Here is a 20,772-nt window from a genome sequence, read left to right on the forward strand (position 1 = left end):
CTCTTGCTTTTATATTGTTTGCTTAATATCTCTGTCAACCTTGCTCTATCTTTGCTCGTGAATTCTGTCCACATTTGAAGGCTAGCTAGCCTTGTATGTCAATATTATAACAATTTAACATACAGATATATGTCATAAACTCTTCCCAGAACAAGGAGGAGTATGAATGAGAAAAAAAGAAAGAAGAAATAAAGAAAGGAAGGAAGAAGAAAAAGAAAGAAAAAAAGAAAGAAAGAAAGAGGAAAAATTTAGAGATTTAAGCATAGGGCCAGGCAAGGCATGTATAAGGAAGATAATTAAATATTCTCTGTGGTAAGCATCATTTATTAAAAAAAAAATTTTATGTTTATTCATTTTTGAAAGACCGAGAGAGACAGAGCACAAGCAGGGGTGGGATGGAGAGAGAAGGGGACACAGAATCTGAAGCAGGCTCGAGGCTCTGAGCTGTCAGCACAGAGCCCGACAAGGGGCTCAAACTCACGAACCGCGAGATTATGGCCTGAGCTGAAGTCTGAAGCATCATTTATTTATCCTGCTTCTTATGTTGGACCAGGCCTCTGTTCTACAAAATGTTAATTTTAAATACATGTACATATGCACACACATGTATATATGTATACGCATACATGTTTTTAAATAATAGTAGTATAAATTCTACTTTACTTGGATGCTCAGTCTCTGTAAAGGATCCCGTGAATTAGAAGATTAATTCAAGATAAGTTCTAGTTTTTGGTTTGAAATTGCGTGGGTTAGATGGACCCAATTAAACATCTATTAAGGTGTGCTGGTAAGTGTTTAATAACCAGCTGGAGAGGAGACAGTGGAGCTAAAAGCCTGTGATTTGTCCTTTTGCCAATTTCTATGGTGTAAATACTGTTTGACTTCAAGCTACCAATGTAGTGTCCCTGGATGTGGAGCTGGGAACACACAACTGCATGCCACAGGAATTTGGATGTTTTATTCCTCAGGCTAAATACAGAAAGAGGCCTACATTCCTGTTTACACCAGCTGTCCCACCTCACGACACGAGTGGGCCTTACAGAATAACACAAACTATTCGATGAACAAGTTTCACAAACTCATTCCTGTGGTTTGCTAGTTGTTTTTTTAGCAATTTAGGCACTACTTTAAGTTTCTAATTACAGTATTTTGTTTTTATTTTTAAAAGCAATATGGTCTTGATGTAAGTAATCTTTTTAATATGTACATTCTCTACATTATTAACAATCTCTACTTAACACATCCAGTGTAGTTTCAGTCTGTATATCCTGACACTTCAGAGAATTTAAATTTTAATGCTGGAAGGATCAGAAAAAGTGATTTAAATTCCCTTCCTTTGGTTAAGGTGACTACTAAAGATAGAAGCAACTGCTTGAGAACTGACAGCTAGTTATTCTCAGACTTGGAACCTAGAACATGTGCATTTTGAATCTGTTTGGTTGTCTTGCATTACATTTACCAAATTTTAATAGGATTTAATTTATATGGCTACAGGTCTAATTAGGCCATTATTTCACACTGGGGAAAACTACTGACATCTAAACAGGAAAATATTAGTCTGAAAAACTAGCTTTAAATGCCTTTCTGTGAAGTTTGATTTGAGTGATAGTGTACTAAGAAGAAAATGATGAACATTTGTTTAGTGCCTATTGTGCTTGGCACTGTATCAAGCACGCTGTCCCTCATTGACCCCTCACTATCACCCTAATTCTCCAATTTTATTAGATGAGTTGCTGAGGCATAGTTAAATAGCTTGCCCTAGGTCAGTCATATATCCAGTATGTAGTTGAGGCAAACTTTTATCCTTCATAGTCCCTTTAACCACTACACTCTCTGCAACATGAAATAGCTTCATTGGAGACACCAACAGTAGTAAATGGAGCTCCAATAACATTGTAGTGGGATAAAAGAAAAGCCATGGATCTAAGATGTATAAGAAGAGGAATCCTGTTCTTTGGACAGGTGACTTTTGAACAGAGGGTAGATGAGGAGGTGGTGCCCCGGGGCCTTGTTGTTAGGGCTGAGAGCCTGCTGGCCCTTGTGTTTCCACATAAGTCAATGACCTCCCAGTTACATAGAGAACAGGTAAAGTATGGGCATGAGTGTTATTTGCTGTACTCAAATCCTTTCTTTAAAAAAAAAGACACTTTATAAATATAAAAGACTATCTTTTGTTGTTGTTGTTATTGAGTTGTATGAGTTCTTTATATATTTTAGATATTAACCCCTTAATCTGCTACATGGTTTGTGAAAATTTTCTCCCATTCTGTAGGTTGCCTTTTCATTTTGTATTTTTGTTGTTGTTTTTTTTTTTGTTTTTTGTTTTTTGTTTTTTTTTTTTGCTGTGCAGAAGGTTTTGAGTTTTATGTAGTCCCATTTATTGATTTTTGCTTTTATTGTTGTTTGTGCTTTTGGTATCATATCCAAAAATTCATTGCCAAGAGCTGTGTTGAGAAGCTTATTCCCTATGTTTTCTTCTAGGAGTTTTATAATATCAGGTCTGAATGTTTAAGTCTTTGATCCATTTGGAGCTAAAAAAAAAGATAAATAATGTGATAGAGCAGCTAATTATCACTACAATAGTAATCATACCACGATATATAAATACATCAAATTAACAAGTTGTAAACCTTAAAATTACACAATGTGATATGTCAAATATATTCAGTAAGAAAAAGACTGTCTTAATAAATGGGTTGGATGAAAGGTTAAGTTGTTAACTTATGGCTAAGGGTATTTCTCCTTTTCCTTATTCTCTGTCCCCTCCCTTCCCCCTTCTACTTCCAGCAATTAAATAATCCTTTTCCCAACTCCATTTCTTCTCAGAAACAGGAAGTCTAGCCACTATTTTGCAGAAACACCTGGGGATGGGAATGGCCTAGAAAGCCACACAGAAGTCTCATACAGGACAATGTTTTGGGCTTGTTTGTGTATTTGTTTTGTTTTGATTTTAATTTTTTTCACTAACAAATAAGAGAAAAGGAACATGCATATTATATATGTACAGAGTAATGGATGATAATAAAACAAATGCCATGGGAAGGTGTAGGATTTCATGATATTTAGAAAAACAGGTAAACACTTGGCTGATATAAAAAGATGATTAAAATGGAAAGCAAGAAGAAATGACAAATAACTCCTGCTACACAATACTACCACCCTCTAGGGAAGAGATGTTTCCAGATATTTTCAGTGTCTTTGAGGGAAGGTAATAGGTAGGTCGGAGTTGAAAGCAGTAGTGTTGATGAAGGTTCCAGCAGTCATGAGGAAGAGGCCATGGGCTGACGATGCTCCTATCACCCAGCCTGCCAGGGCTGGAAGAAAGGGAAGGAAGTGTCTCAGTTTCCAGAGGAGATGAGAGCCTCTCATTTCAGGCTGGCCATCCAGCTGGTCAACCATAGGGTTTTAGACATCTTTGGAGACTCAGGGAGAGAAGGTGAGTGATGGCAAACCATTTGAATGTTAGTAGTGGTCCAATAAGCTGAATCTTCATTCTTTCCTAGCCTTTATACTTCAGTGTAGTAATGTGACTGAGAAAATAGCATTAGTAGTGTTAGCACATCAAAATATAAGATCCCTAGTTAAATTTTAATTTCAAGTTAAATGAAACTTTTTTGTTTTGTTGTGTTTTGTTTTTAGTATAAGTATGTCTCATGCAGTGTGTAAGACATACTTACATTAAAATAAATTACTCATTGTTTATCTGAAATTCAAATTAAATGGGATGCTCTGTGTTTTATCTGGCAACACTATGCATTTATGTGAAAACACTGAAACTTGAACAAGGCTAGGAACACCTTAGGCATACTGATCTCTCTGAGAGCCATTTTCCTGTGAAATGGACTTAATCAGACCTAAGTCATGGGATCATGGAGGAGAGGAGATAGCAGATGTTAAAGCAACAATTGTGGTGTCTAGTACATGAATGATGGTTAATGGGGCTACCACTGGCTGAGATGGCACTGACTGTAAATTAGATAAGAAGCCTGGATGGATTTCAGCTCCACTTATCCTTAGGGGCCCCTGTCTGGGCCCAGTGTGCACATCCATATGGGGCAGCCTGTGCCATGGTCTTGTGGTAGATGCAGAAAGGCTGTGTTCCCTCCCTCCCTTCCTTTGACAAGTGTTTGTAAGTCAAGTACAATGCCAGGGGCTGAAATATAGCAGATTACAGCAGGGCTCTTGTTCTCATACTCTGAGAGCTTAGCAGAAGAAAGAGGAGGCCAAGATTAAACAAGTGAGTATTTAATTACAAAATTAATCCATTTTATCTTGAAAAATTACTATGAAATTGTGTCACTGATAGGGGACCTAGCCTAATAGGGTGGGTAGGTACCAGGAAGGGTTATAGTATAATTTGAAAATAGAAGGGTTAGGAGAGGGTCCTGGAAGCCTGGAGCAGGGAAGAGTGCCAGGGAGCAGGAATGGCCTGTGCAAAATGCTGGTGCATAGAGGCCGTGACATCTTCTGAGGACAGAGAGAATGCCTGATTGCTGGAGCTGGCTAGGAAGTGGGGCAGTCCTGAGGCAGCCAGTTTACGCTGCTGAAGAATTAGAAACCCATCTCGCAGCAAGAATCATTGGAGGATTTTAATCAGGGCACTATGACAACAGAGTTTACACTTATTCCCACTTTTCTCTCATTAAAAATCTCAAGTTGCTAACTGCTAAGTTTTGTTTGGTGAACAGAGCTCTCTTTTTTTGGCAACTACCACTCTCATTAGTGTCAAAAGCAAAGCTATTTAGGGTTCATCATTAATGCTGTCTCCTCCAAAGTCATGAGAGGTAGATCAGCACAGTGGCTAAGCATTTGGATTTATAAGTTAGGCTCATCTGGGCACACATCTTTACTCATCATAAAAATAAATGAGTAAAATGAACCTACCTAATAGTATTGTTAAAGGGTTAAATGAGATCATTAGTGTGCAGGGCTCATCATCATGATGAGCATGACATTTATGTAGGTCATAATAAATGTTAAGTATTGTTCATGTGCAAAGGACAATGCATAGATGTGTTTATTAAATCTACTCCCAAACAAATTAAATATCACTTCAGTTCATGTAATGCTTGCTCCTAATTATTTTGTAATATTTTTAAATGTGAATAGGAGTACCAAAAGAATCAATACATCTTAGATAATTAACACCAGGGATGTACCTGGCCTCAGCATTGACCTAGTTCCTAAATGCTACAAGATTTTCATGATTACCCATGGGCAATATCAAGCCCATACTCTTTGTAGACCTAGTATAATCTGATCAATTTAAATTCTGGCTGTTGACCTTCTAGTGTTTCAAACCATGTGAGGTGATTTTATACTACTTCTGGCTGGTCCTCAGAGGGAGAACTGTTGATGGAACAGAAATACTTAAGGCTGAGGGTGTGGGCAAGTGAGCACAGAGAACATGAGAACTTGGGCCTCCCCATCCCTCTCACTGTCACATCCTGGGGACTCAAGGGGAGCTGCAAACCCAGCATGGAGGCTGGAGTCAGACAGAACTGAATTTGCCAACACTTGCATTCTCAGGGTGCCTCAGGCACATAGTGATGACAGAAGGAGGGACTGCCTTTCCCAGGCTCACCACCTGATTATGGGGGAGCCCCTCTTGCACTTGTCTCTTGGTAACTTCCACCTTATGCATCCTACACCCCCTTCTGTCTTGCGGTTCTCTCAGCAGCTGCTTGCTGGTCATGCAGCTTTCTTGCTACATGCATTCATTTTTCCAAGGTCTGTGTTGAACTGTACACTCTGCTCTGAAACAGAGACCTCCAGGGCAGACCAGCCGGGACCTTGCATCACACTTTCCCTTTGCACTGTCAACCCCTTTCTGTGCTGTCTTCTCTATTCTCTCACCTCTGAGATGTCCCAGCATGACCTCCCAGAGTCTTTATTAGCATGGTGACAGTCTCCCTTTCTATCTCCTCTGTTCGGTTGCTTGTCTTGCTGTTTGCTCCTCCTTGGTGTCTTATCTCTAAGATGTTGGCCCTCCCTCCAGCTTCATTCTCTGTTTCCTGTTTTCTTACCTTCCTCTCTCCCCTGGGTGGCCACATCCTCTCCTATGGCTTCAGGGAGCACCCACATGATCATGGCTCCCTTACTCTAGGCTCAGGCATCTGATTATCTGCTGGACACATGCCACTGGACATCCCACAGGCATAAAAAACTGGCTACTCGACTGGAATTGCTTCTCCTTTAGCTGTTGGGCCTCACTGCATGACATCATTACCTAGATAGCTGACAGGACCAGAAGATGGGAAGGCATTTAAGTCTTTCTTCTTCTTTATCCCTATTTTCTTTATCTCCAAATCAGGTACTTGCTAAGAATCAATTGGCCTTTCTCTATCTCTTCTTCTATCTTAGTTCTGGCAGAGGTTACCTCTTGCTTGGATACCTGCAACTGCTTCCTCTCTCCCTGCTTCCAGTGTTTCTACCCTGGAGGTCACTCTTCAGGCATCTCCTAAAATGTGTAACTGAGTGCCTTCAATGACCCCTGATGGCATGTAGAATAAAGGCAGAAATCCTAAAAGTGGTGCTAGGTCTTAATGGTCTCGTTTCTGCTTATAGCAAACTTTATCTCTTCCACTCACACCTATTTTTCTGAAATATTGAACTCTTTTTCGGTTTATGTCAGACTTTCAGCTTCTACCCTGAGATGCATGCCACAAAGTTATCTAATTTTTAAGATCAATACTGCTGTGTATTGCCTAGTATTCTTTTTAGAGGAACTGGTCAGTAATCACATTTATGGAAGTGAAGTTTGAAAATAACAGTTTTAATTGACACCTTATGGGAGGCAGGGTAAGAAATAAGCCCTGAAGATCACATCAGGAAGTTTTCCATGTGTGTGTGCATGTATCCATCCTCCACATATGACTGAGCACACATTCTGGGGACCTGTCCCAGGCTAAGCCCTGTGCTGGCACTTTCAGGGGATATGAGATGGGAGCACAGCCCTGCTGCAGTTTACAGTCCAGTTGAGAAAATATGGCAAAACTCAGACACAGCCAGTATACACCTGACCTCAGGAAGGCTCTTAAAGGAGATAACAAGCTTCCCTTGTGTGTGCCAAGAGGCCCAAAGCACACAGGCTTTAGGGGAGAGGGTGAGGCTCAGGAGATGCCTTGTGGAGGAGCACCTGGAGGTGGTCTTGAAGGGCCTTTCCAATAGTTTTTACCTGGCCAAGCCTGTCACGTGGGAGAGGCTTTATGAAATCATGGTATCCTTACCCTTAGAGGTGTTGTTTCAGTTGAACAGTTGTGATTATGGGAATGCACCTGTTTAAAAATGCCCCAGATGACTCCAATGGATATCCAGGACTAAAAACCACAGAATCTTAATAAGAGGAAATGAGGTGTATAGAATTAATAGAAAGTACTGAATGAGGAAAGACTTAGCACTTGTTTAGGGAAAGAATGAGCAATCAAGTCTGACTGGTGGGGACGTATGTGAGGTAATTCTTGAAGGTAGCTTGTGTCAGACAAGGAATCTGTAGTTCCTTTATTTGAGTGAAGAGCCCTTGGTGTTAGGTGACCAGAACTCTGAGTAACAATGTCCTGATCTTGTGACTTTTATAATTAGAATGAGGTGGGAGATCAGCCAGACACCTGCAGCAGTAAATTCCCAGTGAGAGGTGATGAGAAGCCTACCTGGGGAGATGCTGAGATGGAAAGCTGGGGAGCATTTGTGGATAGCATAGAGATACAACTGACATCAGTAGTCTTTATATCTTAATGTGGCTTCTACATAAGCCAAGAATTATGAGATATCACAGAAGATACATTTAGAATGAATGACTAATCACTCAGGAGATTTAAAGGGAGTATGAGATCAAACGAGTCATAGATGAAGGTTATGGGTTTCACCAACCACAGGGCTTCAAAGGGATAGAAGATTGACCTTCAGCAGATTGTTATTTAGAGTATTATTAAGAAATGATCACTTCTTTTAAGTATGTGATTTATTTTTTTTCTCTTGTTATGTTTAAAAATCCTATTTAGGGACATCTCTTTTGCCAAAGTTCATTGAATGCCATAGTTTAGGTTCTGCTCCCAAATCAAAATTGGTGGGAAAGATCTACATGCTGCCAGTTTTTCTTTTCCTCTTTTCTTCTTCTTCTTCCCCTCCTGCTCCTTCTCCTATTTTTTTATAGAGCGAGAGAGGGAGAGACAGAGAGACAGAGAGAAAGAAAGAGAGAAAGAGAGAGAGAGAGAAAAAAAAATGCATGAGTCGGGGAGAGGGACAGAGGGAGAAAGAATCCTAAGCAGGCTACATGCTCAGTATGGGCCCTGACACAGGGCTTGATCCCAGGACCCTGGGATCATGACCTGAGCCAAAATCAAGAGTTGGAAGCTCAACCGAGCCACCCAGGCCCTCTATCAGTTTTTCATATGGTATCTAAGATGCAGGTTGAGGAGGAGAAGGGCTGTCTTCTGATGCATCAGGAGCAGGTCTACCAACTGTCTAGAGATTGTGTGAAACTCTGGAGTAGGCGAGTTGATTCCCAAGAGTATTGTTGCTAGGCAATGCCAGGGAAAGCCATGCTTCTAGCAAGGCTATTATGCCATCTGGGTTTCTGAGAACCTCAGATGGAACCTTACAGAAGCAAAGAGGATATAAAGCACCATGGATGTGGAAGCATGGCCACCTGCCCCCAGATGACTAGCTGCTTGACTCCCCTTATCTGCAAGTATGTACTGGAAGAGGTGGGGGGAGCTGGGCCAGTCTGGGTCCTGCTTTGCTCTGGGCCCTACCACTCAGCACAGTGATATCACTCTGCTCTCCTTGCTTGCTCACTCTGGCTGATCAGGCAGAACAGCAGGACAGTTCAGCATGTCTGCATCTGGACTTGCCCCTCTCCTCTTCCACTTGCTAGCTGACAGGACCCGTGAGCAAGTTACACAGAGCTTCTCTGCCCTTCAGTTTCTTTATCTCCATTTTTGAGAACTGAATGAGTACACACACACACACACACACACACACACTTTCATCGACCCTCAAAGGATTATAGGATTATAACTTTTATTATTAGTTGACAATATCCTTTTCTGGAACTTTGTACTTAAAGTGAAAAATTACCACACTCAAAATCTCTGAGGCCTCAGAGTAGCAAAGTCCCACTTCTGGGCCCCAGCAGCCTCCTTCCCACTCCTTCTAATACCATAGCATGGCATTTCAGAGGGAGGTAGGATCCAGGAACATGGAACATACAGAAGCATACAAGTGCAAGAATGAGAATCCAGACAAGATTCCTGGTAAATTTAGGACAACAAAGGTGAGCCCATTGGAATGAGGCCTTCTGGGCAGTCATTTGCATAGGGTGTGACCCATCATTAATATCCTATTCTGGATACTACTACTTGGCCACCACCATGCCCAGTTACTGTGTCATATGAGAATGGATCAAAGGCAGAGGGAAGCTGCACACAGTTTATACAAACACAGGACTTATTTGGTTGTAATTTTCCTTTGGAGCCTGAGGCAAGAGGTATTGATAATAAAACAATCGAAACTAGTTACAGAGTTGAACTTGCTCCAACTTTGTGTGTTGTGCAATTCCAAATACTCAGTGGCAAACCTCCTGAAGAGGAAGTAGGAATGAATAACAGAGTTCACTGGGCAGCTGGCTGGGGGCCATGACTTGGTAAGTTTACAGGTAAGGAGAGCTCTGAAGAACAGAGACCCACTAATTGTTCCATGAGGCTGGAACTGACTTTGCTAATGCTCCTGAGAGGGAAGAGAATGTTCTCAAATCAGAGAAGAGTTGGGGCAACTCTGCACCTTTTGTTTCCTTGCTGTTGGCCATGACCAAGAATGTTTTTATAATTTCTTTCTGTCCCATATAGCAGAGCAGCAGAGGGGAGGTTGAAAATGTAGCAGGTTGAGCCAATCTGTCATCAATAGGAATGCCACAGTGTCACTGACTCCAGGACTTGCAGAAGCCTTCAAAGGAGGTAGGAGATAAGAGGCCAAGGCATGACTCTTCCTTTGCATGGAATTAGGGAGAAAGGAGATTCCACGTTGTTAATTGTTGAAATGACTACAGCCCTGTTCATAAAACGAGCTATTGAAATGTATTTACAGGTCAATGCCTTGGAGGTGTATTCATGAAGCAGGAATACATTTTATACCACCACAGTTCACAATAAAAATCATAATATTTTTCTTTCTTCTTCTTTTTTACAGCTTTCTGCATCCTCAGGTGAAGCCAGAAGTCTCTTTTTTTTAATTTGAGAATAGTTGACACGCAATGTTACATTAGTTTCAGGTGTACAACATAGTGATTTGACAAGTTTATACATTATGTTATGAATGTATAAAGTGTAGCTACCATCTGTTCCCAAACATTGCCGTTGCAGTATCATTGACCATATTCCCTATACTGCACCTTTTAGTCCCATGGCCTATTCATTCCTTAATTGTAAGCCTGCACTTCCCACTCTCCTTCACTCATTTTGCCCATCTCCCCATCAAAATCTCTCTGACACTGAGTCAGTCCCCACTTGGTCAGGGAAGCCAGAAACTCAGTCTGCATCTTCTCTGCAGTCCCAGCTGGCCCCTGCAACATGGTTCTGGCTGCACAGTCAGGCAAGATCCCAGGATCTGGTTTCTGAGACCCTAATGGCATCAGCTATGTCTAGGCTTGCTCCTCTCTTCTTCCACTTGCTAGCAGGTGAGAGAGTTCACTGGTCTTTAGTACACATGGGGCCATATCTGTACTCATCTGAAAGCCTGTGTTTTTAATGCTTTCTGGCCAATTTTGCATTCACTGTCTGGGCTGTGTTTCTAACTCCCTCCAGAAGTTTCTTTAGCTTCTAAACTTGTTTGCCATTCAATCATCCTTTAACCCAGCATGCCAGTATCTTTTGCTCAAAGAGTTCTGACCATGTAGGAACACGAAAATATCCATGGATGATTGTCTCTCAACAGCAAGTGGGAAACTTGTTCCAAGAGTTGCATATAACATGGGCTATGCTCAGAGTCAAGAATAGGAGACACAATTAGAAAAAGGTGGATCTGGCTAAAGACATGACTAGGGTAGGAGATAATGTACATCAAATAATCAAAAGCAAACATGCTGGAATTCCAGATTCTGTCATCTAAGAGAACTTTCTAAATCAAATATATAATGTGTTTGATGAATTAGATTTAAAAGAACTCCCCTTCCCCAAGGCAGCAATAACAACAATGGGAAGTTTTGCCTATGCTCTGAGTAGCTCCCATGAAAGGATATAATTTGGTAGTAAGAGGATGAAATAAGCTTCCAGCTGACTGTGAAGTTACCAATATACATGTAATTCCATTGTAGCTTACTTACTGAGTGCTCTGTATACATCAGGGATTGTTCTTACATTGATTAGTTTGGTTCAAATTCTGTAAATGATCGTATAAGGTAGGTATTATAATTATTCCCTTTTTAAAGATTAGGAAAGGATGGGGCACCTGGGCGGCTCAGTCGGTTAAGCGTCCGACTTCGGCTCAGGTCACGATCTCACAGTCCGTGAGTTCGAGCCCCGTGTCAGGCTCTGTGCTGACAGTGCAGAGCCTGGAGCATGTTTCAGATTCTGTGTCTCCCTCTCTCTCTCTGACCCTCCCCCACTCATGCTCTGTCTCTGTGTCAAAAATGAATAAATGTTAAAAAAAAGCTAATTCTAGTATTGAGGAGGGCACCTTTTGGGATGAGCACTGGGTGTTGTATGGAAACCAATTTGACAATAAATTTCATATATTGAAAAAAAAATAAAATAAAAAGCAAAAAAAAAGCTAATTCTTTAAAAAAAAAGATTAGGAAATAAAAACAAAGAAAAATTGAGTAAGTTGACAAAGATCAGACACATGAGTAAGTGACAGAGTCACAATTTGGACCAAGGCAATCCGAGTCCTTGCATTTCCCACTACCTTCTATCTCTTGTGTAGCTAGACATCCTATTTGACTGTTTTTTTTTAATTTTTTTTTCAACGTTTATTTATTTTTGGGGGGGACAGAAAGAGACAGAGTATGAACGGGGGAGGGGCAGAGAGAGAGGGAGGCACAGAATCGGAAACAGGCTCCAGTCTCTGAGCCATCAGCCCAGAGCCTGACGCAGGGCTCGAACCCATGGACCGCGAGATCGTGACCTGGCTGAAGTCGGACGCTTAACCGACTGCGCCACCCAGGCGCCCCCCTATTCGACTGTTTTTAAACACAGGCAGGACTCTGGAGGGGAGGGGAGGAAGCATTTTAGATCATAGATACTATTTTCCTTCCTTTTATATGTGTTAATTTCCATGTTTTCCCATAAGCCTCATCAATAAAATGTTGGTTGTCATCTGAAATAGGTTAGTCTTATCTTTCTTTCTTGTTGTAAACACCAAAGCTTCATTCTGTGCTCCATCCAGGTGATTTCAGGGCAGGCAGAGCTTCAGAGGAGAATCTGCTGAGAAGAACAGGAGATTAAACAGCAAGGTCTTTACCCTGTTAGAAATCCCATGGTCATTGTCAGAGACTTTGGCATTGCAATTCTTATTTAGCTCTCTAGGTATGAAAACACAAGGAAACTATTAATAGATCCCAGACCACTGCCTGGGAGCTCCATATGAACAGCCAGATCCAGTTCTTAACCCATCTCCCCATCCTTAGCGCTATACCCCCCTTAGGAAGGTGTGTGTGCACAGATGGTACATATGCCAGCTTTGGTGGTTTCTTCCTAAAGTTTCTGTATGAAAACTCTGTGTTGTATGTTTGCTTTGCTCTTTTGAATCTTAGGAACATTAAGTGGAAGAAGTAAGCAAGATATCTAAAGAATGCTCACTTATTTAAGTTGGCTTAATTATCTCCATTAAACTTAATTGCCATAATTGTTGCTTCACTGCCATAATTGTTGTTCCTGTTGTCTTTACAAGGATCACTAAAGGCATTGTGAGTTTTGTGCAGTTGTTTACATGATGTTTGATTCTATTTGTGTTTCACATTGTTTACTTTCTGCTCCTTAGGGATTGCGTTGTTCACTCAGGATTACAATTTGCCTCCAACTCTTTGAGGATGAGACAAAGAAATGTAACAGTTATCAGCCTATCATAACATGAGGAAATTGATCATATAGATATAGTAAATCATGAAAATGTAAGTTTTCCCTGGAAACCTTATTATTACTACTAAAAATAGCTGACATTTCTTGGGACTTACAGGTGCTTTACATAAGTCTCATTCAATCTTAATGAAGTAAAAATTATTATCATGGTTTTGCAGATAATAATTTCAAAGAAAACTGAGGCACAATGAGTATCAAGGTCACAGAGTTAAGCAGTGGCAGTGCTAGGCTCTGAGCCTAGGTATATTTTGATCCCAGAGACATCCTATTAATTTAGTTACTACAGTAATTACATTGCTAGGCTTCTGTTATTTGATTTTAGATACAGGAGTCAGGAGAGAAAACAATCCATGTCTTGAATGGCTCTAATATCTCTCACACGGATTCTATAGTTTCACCACTGAAAGTGCTCTTTTTCAAAAAATTGTCATTATTATACAGTTTTTAATTTTTATTATTGTCCTCCTATCATGATTTTCATTTTAGATTTTTATTTATTACATAAAAGTATTAATGAGGGAATCCTGGGAAGATGGTGGCATAGGAGGACGGTGGGCTCACCACGCATCCTGCTGATCACTTAGATTCCACCTACACCTGCCTAAATAACCCAGAAAACCGCCAGAAGACTAGCAGAACAGAGTCTCTGTAGCCAAGCGCAGACGAGAGGACTACAGAAGAGGGCAGGAAGGGCGGAGGGGTGGCCTGCTGGCCCCCTGGCTTGCAAAAGCGGAGGGGCTGGATGGAGTGTGTTCTGACAGCAAGCAGGACTTGACATCTAGAAAGTTATAAGCTAACAGCTCTGCTCGGAGAGCGGGAGGGCTGGAGGACAACGGGAGGGAGAGTTGTTGAGCCCTAGACGATAGATCTCAACTTGGTGGGGAACAAAGGCACTTGCCAGCGCCATCTCCGTTGCTCATCCCCCGGCCAAAATCCCAAAAAGAACCAGTTCCTGCCAGGGAACTTGCTTGCACCACGCAAACACTGAATGCTGTGCTTCTGTGGATCCATCCCTCTGGCGGGTCTGACTCCCTCCGGGTGCTGCAGGGCCCTTCCCAAAGCGGATCTCCAAAAAAAAAAAGCGAGCTGAGCCTGCCCCTCCCGCCCCTGTGCACCTTGCCGATCCACCCCAGCTAATACACCAGATCCACAGCACCACAAGCCTGGCAGTGTGCAAGTAGCCCAAACGGGCCATGCCACCCCACAGTGAATCCCGCCCCTAGGTGAGGGGAAGACAAGGCACACACCAGTATGACTGTGGCCCCAGCAGTGGGATGGGGCAGACATCAGATCTGACTGCAGCCCCGCCTACCAACGCAAGTTATTCAAGACAGCACATGGGAAGTGCCCCACAGTCACGCACCAGTCCAGGGATTACCCAAAATGACAAAACGGAAGAATTCCCCTCAGAAAAACGTCCAGGAAATAACAACAGCTAATGAACTGATCAAAAATGATTTAAACAATATAACAGAAAGTGAGTTTAGAATAATAGTCATAAAATTAATCGCTGGGCTTGAAAACAGTATAAAGGACAGCAGAGAATCTCTTGCTACAGAGATCAAGGGACTAAGGAACAGCCAGGAGGAGCTAAAAAATGCTATCAATGAACTGCAAAATAATATAGAGACAACTATGGCTTGGATTGAAGAGGCAGTGAAAAGAATAGGTGAACTAGAAGATAAAATTATGGAAAAAGAAGAAGCTGAGAAAAAGAGAAATAAAAAAATCCAGGAGTATGAGGGGAAAATTAGAGAACTAAGTGAAGCACTAAAGAGAAATAATATACGCATAATTGGTATTCCAGAGGAGGAAGAGAGAGGGAAAGGTGCTGAAGGTGGACTTGAAGAAATAATAGCTGAACCCTTCCCTGAACTGGGGAAGGAAAAAGGCATTGAAATCCAAGAGGCACAGAGAACTCCCTTCAGACGTAACTTGAATCGATCTTCTGCACGACATATCATAGTGAAACTGGCAAAATACAAGGATAAAGAGAAAATTCTGAAAGCAGCAAGGGATAAACGTGCCCTCACATATAAAGGGAGACCTATAAGACTCGTGATGGATCTCTCTACTGAAACTTGGCAAGCCAGAAAGGAATGGCAGGAGATCTTCAATGTGATGAACAGAAAAAATATGCAGCTGAGAATCCTTTATCCAGAAAGTCTGTCATTTAGAATAGAAGGAGAGATAAAGGTCTTCCCAAACAAACAAAAACTGAAGGAATTCGTCACCACTAAATCAGCCCTACAAGAGATCCTAAGGGGGACCCTGTGAGACAAAGTACCAGAGTCATCCCTACAAGCATGAAACCTATAGACATCACAATGACTCTAAACCCATATCTTTCTTTAATAACACTGAATGTAAATGGACTAAATGCGCCAACCAAAAGACATAGGGTATCAGAATGGATAAAAAAACAAGACCCATCTATTTGCTGTCTACAAGAGACTCATTTTAGACCTGAGGACACTTTCAGATTGAGAGTGAGGGGATGGAGAACTATTTATCATGCGACTGGAAGCCAAAAGAAAGCTGGAGTAGCCATACTTATATCAGACAAACTAGACTTTAAATTAAAGGCTGTAACAAGAGACGAAGAAGGACATTATATAATAATCACAGGGTCTATCCATCAGGAAGACCTAACAATTATAAATGTCTATGTGCCGAATACAGGAGCCCCCAAATATATAAAACAATTACTCACAAACATAGCAACCTTATTGATAAGAATGTGGTAATTGCAGGGGACTTTAACACTCCACTTACAGAAATGGATGTCATCTAGACACACGGTCAATAAAGAAACAAGGGCCCTGAATGATACATTGGATCAGATGGCCTTGAAAGATATATTTAGAACTCTGCATCCCAAAGCAACAGAATATACTTTCTTCTCGAGTGCACATGGAACATTCTCCAAGATAGATCATATACTGGGTCACAAAACAGCCTTTCATAAGTTTACAAGAATTGAAATTATACCATGCATACTTTCAGACCACAATGCTATGAAGCTTGAAATCAACCACAGGAAAAAGTCTGGAAAACCTCCAAAAGCATGGAGGTTAAAGAACACCCTACTAACGAATAAGTGGGTCAACCAGGCAATTAGAGAAGAAATTAAAAAATATATGGAAACAAACGAAAATGAAAATACAACAATCCAAACGCTTTGGGATGCAGCAAAGGCAATCCTGAGAGGAAAATACATTGCAATCCAGGCCTGTCTCAAGAAACAAGAAAAATCCCCAATACAAAATCTAACAGCACACCTAAAGGAAATAGAAGCAGAATAGCAAAGACAGCCTAAACCCAGCAGAAGAAGAGAAATAATAAATATCAGAGCAGAAATAAACAATATAGAATCTAAAAAAACTGTAGAGCAGATCAACGAAACCAAGAGTTGGTTTTTTGAAAAAATAAACAAAATTGACAAACCTCTAGCCAGGCTTCTCAAAAAGAAAAGGAAGATGACCCAGATAGATAAAATCATGAATGAAAATGGGATTATTACAACCAATCTCTCAGAGATACAAACAATTATCAGGGAATACTATGAAAAATTATATGTCAAGAAATAGGACAACCTGGAAGAAATGGACAAATTCCTAAACACCCACACTCTTCCAAAACTCAATCAGGAGGAAATAGAAAGCTTGAACAGACCCATAACCAGCGAAGAAATTGTATCAGTCATCAAAAATCTCCCAAGAAATAAGAGTCCAGGACCAGATGGCTTCCCAGGGGAGTTCTACCAGACGTTTAAAGCAGAGATAATACCTATCCTTCTCAAGCTATTCCAAGAAATAGAAAGTGAAGGAAAACTTCCAGACTCATTCTATGAAGTCAGTATTACTTTGATTCCTAAACCAGACAGAGACCCAGTAGAAAAAGAGAACTACAGGCCAATATCCCTGATGAATATGGATGCAAAAATTCTCAATAAGATACTAGCAAATCGAATTCAACGGCATATAAAAAGAATTATTCACCATGATCAAGTGGGATTCATTCCTGGGATGCAGGGCTAGTTCAACATTCGCAAATCAATCAACGTGATACATCACATTAAGAAAAAAAAAGACAAGAACCATATGATCCTGTCAATCGATGCAGAAAAGGCCTTTGACAAAATCCAGCACCGTTTCTTAATAAAAACCCTTGAGAAAGTCGGGATAGAAGGAACATCCTTAAAGATCATAAAAGCCATTTATGAAAAGCCCACAGCTCACATCATCCTCAACGGGGAAAAACTGAGAGCTTTTTCCCTGAGATCAGGAACACGACAGGGATGTCCACTCTCACTGCTGTTGTTTAACATAGTGCTGGAAGTTCTAGCATCAGCAATCAGACAACAAAAGGAAATCAAAGGCATCAAAATGGGTAAAGATGAAGTCAAGCTTTCGCTTTTTGCAGATGACATGATATTATACATGGAAAATCTGATAGACTCCACCAAAAGTCTGCTAGAACTGATACATGAATTCAGCAAAGTTGTAGGATAGAAAATCAATGTACAGAAATCCGTTGCATTCTTATACACTAACAATGAAGCAACAGAAAGACAAATAAAGAAACTGATCCCATTCACAATTGCACCAAGGAGCATAAAATACCTAGGAATAAATCTAACCAAAGATGTAAAAGATGTATATGCTGAAAACTATAGAAAGCTTATGAAGGAAATTGAAGAAGATATAAAGAAATGGAAAGACATTCCCTGCTCATGGATTGGAAGAATAAATATTGTCAAAATGTCAATACTACCCAAAGCTATCTACACATTCAATGCAATCCCAATCAAAATTGCACCAGCATTCTTCTCGAAACTAGAACAAGCAATCCTAAAATTCATATGGAACCACAAAAGGCCCCGAATAGCCAAAGGAATTTTGAAGAAGAAGACCAAAGCAGGAGGCATCACAATCCCAGACTTTAGCCCCTACTACAAAGCTGTAATCATCAAGACAGCATGGTATTGGCACAAAAACAGACACATAGACCAATGGAATAGAATGGAAACCCCAGAACTAGACCCACAAACGTATGGCCAACTCATCTTTGACAAAGCAGGAAAGAACATCCAATGGAAAAAAGACAGTCTCTTTAACAAATGGTGCTGGGAGAACTGGACAGTAACATGCAGAAGGTTGAAACTAGACCACTTTCTCACACCATTCACAAAAATAAACTCAAAATGGATAAAGGACCTGAATGTGAGACAGGAAACCATCAAAACCCTAGAGGAGAAAGCAGGAAAAGACCTCTCTGACCTCAGCCCTAGCAATTTCTTACTTGACACATCCCCAAAGGCAAGGGAATTAAAAGCAAAAGTGAATTACTGGGACCTTATGAAGATAAAAAGCTTCTGCACAGCAAAGGAAACAACCAACAAAACTAAAAGGCAACCAATGAATGGGAAAAGATATTTGCAAATGACTTATTGGACAAAAGGTTAGTATCCAAAATCTATAAAGAGCTCACCAAACTCCACACCTGAAAAGCAAAGAATCCAGTGAAGAAATGAGCAGAAAACATGAATAGACACTTCTCTAAAGAAGACATCCAGATGGCCAACAGGCACATGAAAAGATGGTCAATGTCGCTCCTTATCAGGGAAATACAAATCAAAACCACACTCAGGTATCACCTAACGCCAGTCAGAGTGGCCAAAATGAACAAATCAGGAGACTATAGATGCTGGAGAGGATGTGGAGAAACGGGAACCCTCTTGCACTGTTGGTGGGAATGCAAATTGGTCCAGCCACTCTGGAAAACAGTGTGGAGGTTCCTCAAAAACTTAAAAATAGACCTACCCTACCACCCAGCAATAGCACTGCTAGGAATTAACCCAAGGGATACAGGAGTCCTGATGTATAGGGGCACTTGTACCCCAATGTTTATAGTAGCACTCTCAACAATAGCCAAATTATGGAAAGAGCCTAAATCTCCATCAACTGATGAATGGATAAAGAAATTGTGGTTTATATACACAATGGAGTACTACGTGGCAATGAGAAAGAATTAAATATGGCCCTTTGTAGCAACATGGATGGAACTGGAGAGTGTTATGCTAAGTGAAATAAGCCATACAGAGAAAGATACCATATGTTTTCACTTTTATGTGGATCCTGAGATACTTAACAGAAACCCATGGGGGAGGGGAAGGGAAAAAAATAAAAAGAGGTTAGATTGGGAAAGAGCCAAAGCATAAGAAACTCTTAAAAACTTAGAACAAACTGACGATTGATTGGGGGTGGGAGGGTGGGGAGGGTAGGTGATGGGTATTGAGGAGGGCATCTTTTGGGATGAGCACTGGGTTTGTATGGCAACCGATCTGACAATAAACTTCAGATATTGAAAAAAAAAGTATTAATGCAAGTAAACTTCAAAAAAAACCAAAACAGTTGTAATTGGGTAGTCCCAACAAGCTAAGCTAATTTTATTTAACATGCTCATTTTTTAACAAGGCCCATTTGAAACCTGGGGGGTGATAACACCTAGATGTGTTGCCTAGGGTCATTTATCCAGTTATTTCATTGCCGCTGAGTAGATTTCTGGGTCTGAAGAGGATGGCACCTAGGAAGAGGTGAGTTTTGGTCTGATGAGAGGGTCAGGTGGTTCAGGTAAGGTCAGATAGGATTCCTTCATAGTGCCTTTCAGCAGACTCAGAAATGGAAAATGGCTCAGAAATGGAAGATGAAGCATTTGAGCTTATCCAAAGGATATTCATTATATTTTTCTCCTAGAAAGTCTTCTCCTATTTTTCTTATTTTATTGCTTTGCCCACCAACTCCTCTGTTGGCTAAGCTGGATAACTGAGAGTCAACCTTGGCTCTTCCTCATGACACCCTTTCCTCCGTCTAAACTCTCATGAAGTTCTGTCCATTTGCTCAGTTGACATGCATCAGTCAAGCTATCTCTTCTTCCCTTTCACATTTTTCCTTTTCTTCCAAGCTATTTTCCAGAGTGTAAGAGTCAAGTTTCTATAATACAAATTTGTTCATCACTCCGTGCTTAAAAATTTCCATAGACTCCAAAGAGATACTAGATGAAATCCAAACTCCTTATAGTACACAGCTCAAAATCTCACTTATGCCACCTAGACCATATCCTGTCTTATTTTCCCTTCTAATATTCTGTGCTCTAGCCATGTCCAACTACCGGCATATTCTCAAATGTGTAATTTTCTGTTATTCCTCTTTAACCTGTATATGTTGTTCTAAGTATGTTCTCTTTTTCATTTCTTATCCCATCTCCTTACATATATTGACATATTTTTTTGAATTTTTAAAATTTATTGTCAAGCTAGCTAACATACATTGTATACAGTGTGCTCTTGGTTTTGGGGGTAGATTTCTGTGATTTATCACTTACTTAAAACACCCAGTGCTCATCCCAACAAGTGCTTTCCTCAATGCCTATCATCCATTCCCTCCCCCCACCCCCCACACACCATCAACCCTCAGTTTGTTCTCCACCTTCAAGAGTTCCTTACGGTTTGCCTCCCTCTCTGTTTGAAACTATTTTTTCCCCTTCCCTTCCCCATGGTCCTCCATTAAGTTTCTCAAGTTCCACATATGAGTGACATATAGTTTCAGGACAATCAGCCCTAGCCTCTTGAAGAAAATCATTCTTCTTGACTATCCACTTTGAAAGGGTGAAAAAAGCTACTCTTTTTTGTCTCATTTTC

The sequence above is a fragment of the Prionailurus bengalensis genome, chromosome B2 (assembly GCF_016509475.1).
Source record: "Prionailurus bengalensis isolate Pbe53 chromosome B2, Fcat_Pben_1.1_paternal_pri, whole genome shotgun sequence".
NCBI lineage: Eukaryota > Metazoa > Chordata > Mammalia > Carnivora > Felidae > Prionailurus > Prionailurus bengalensis.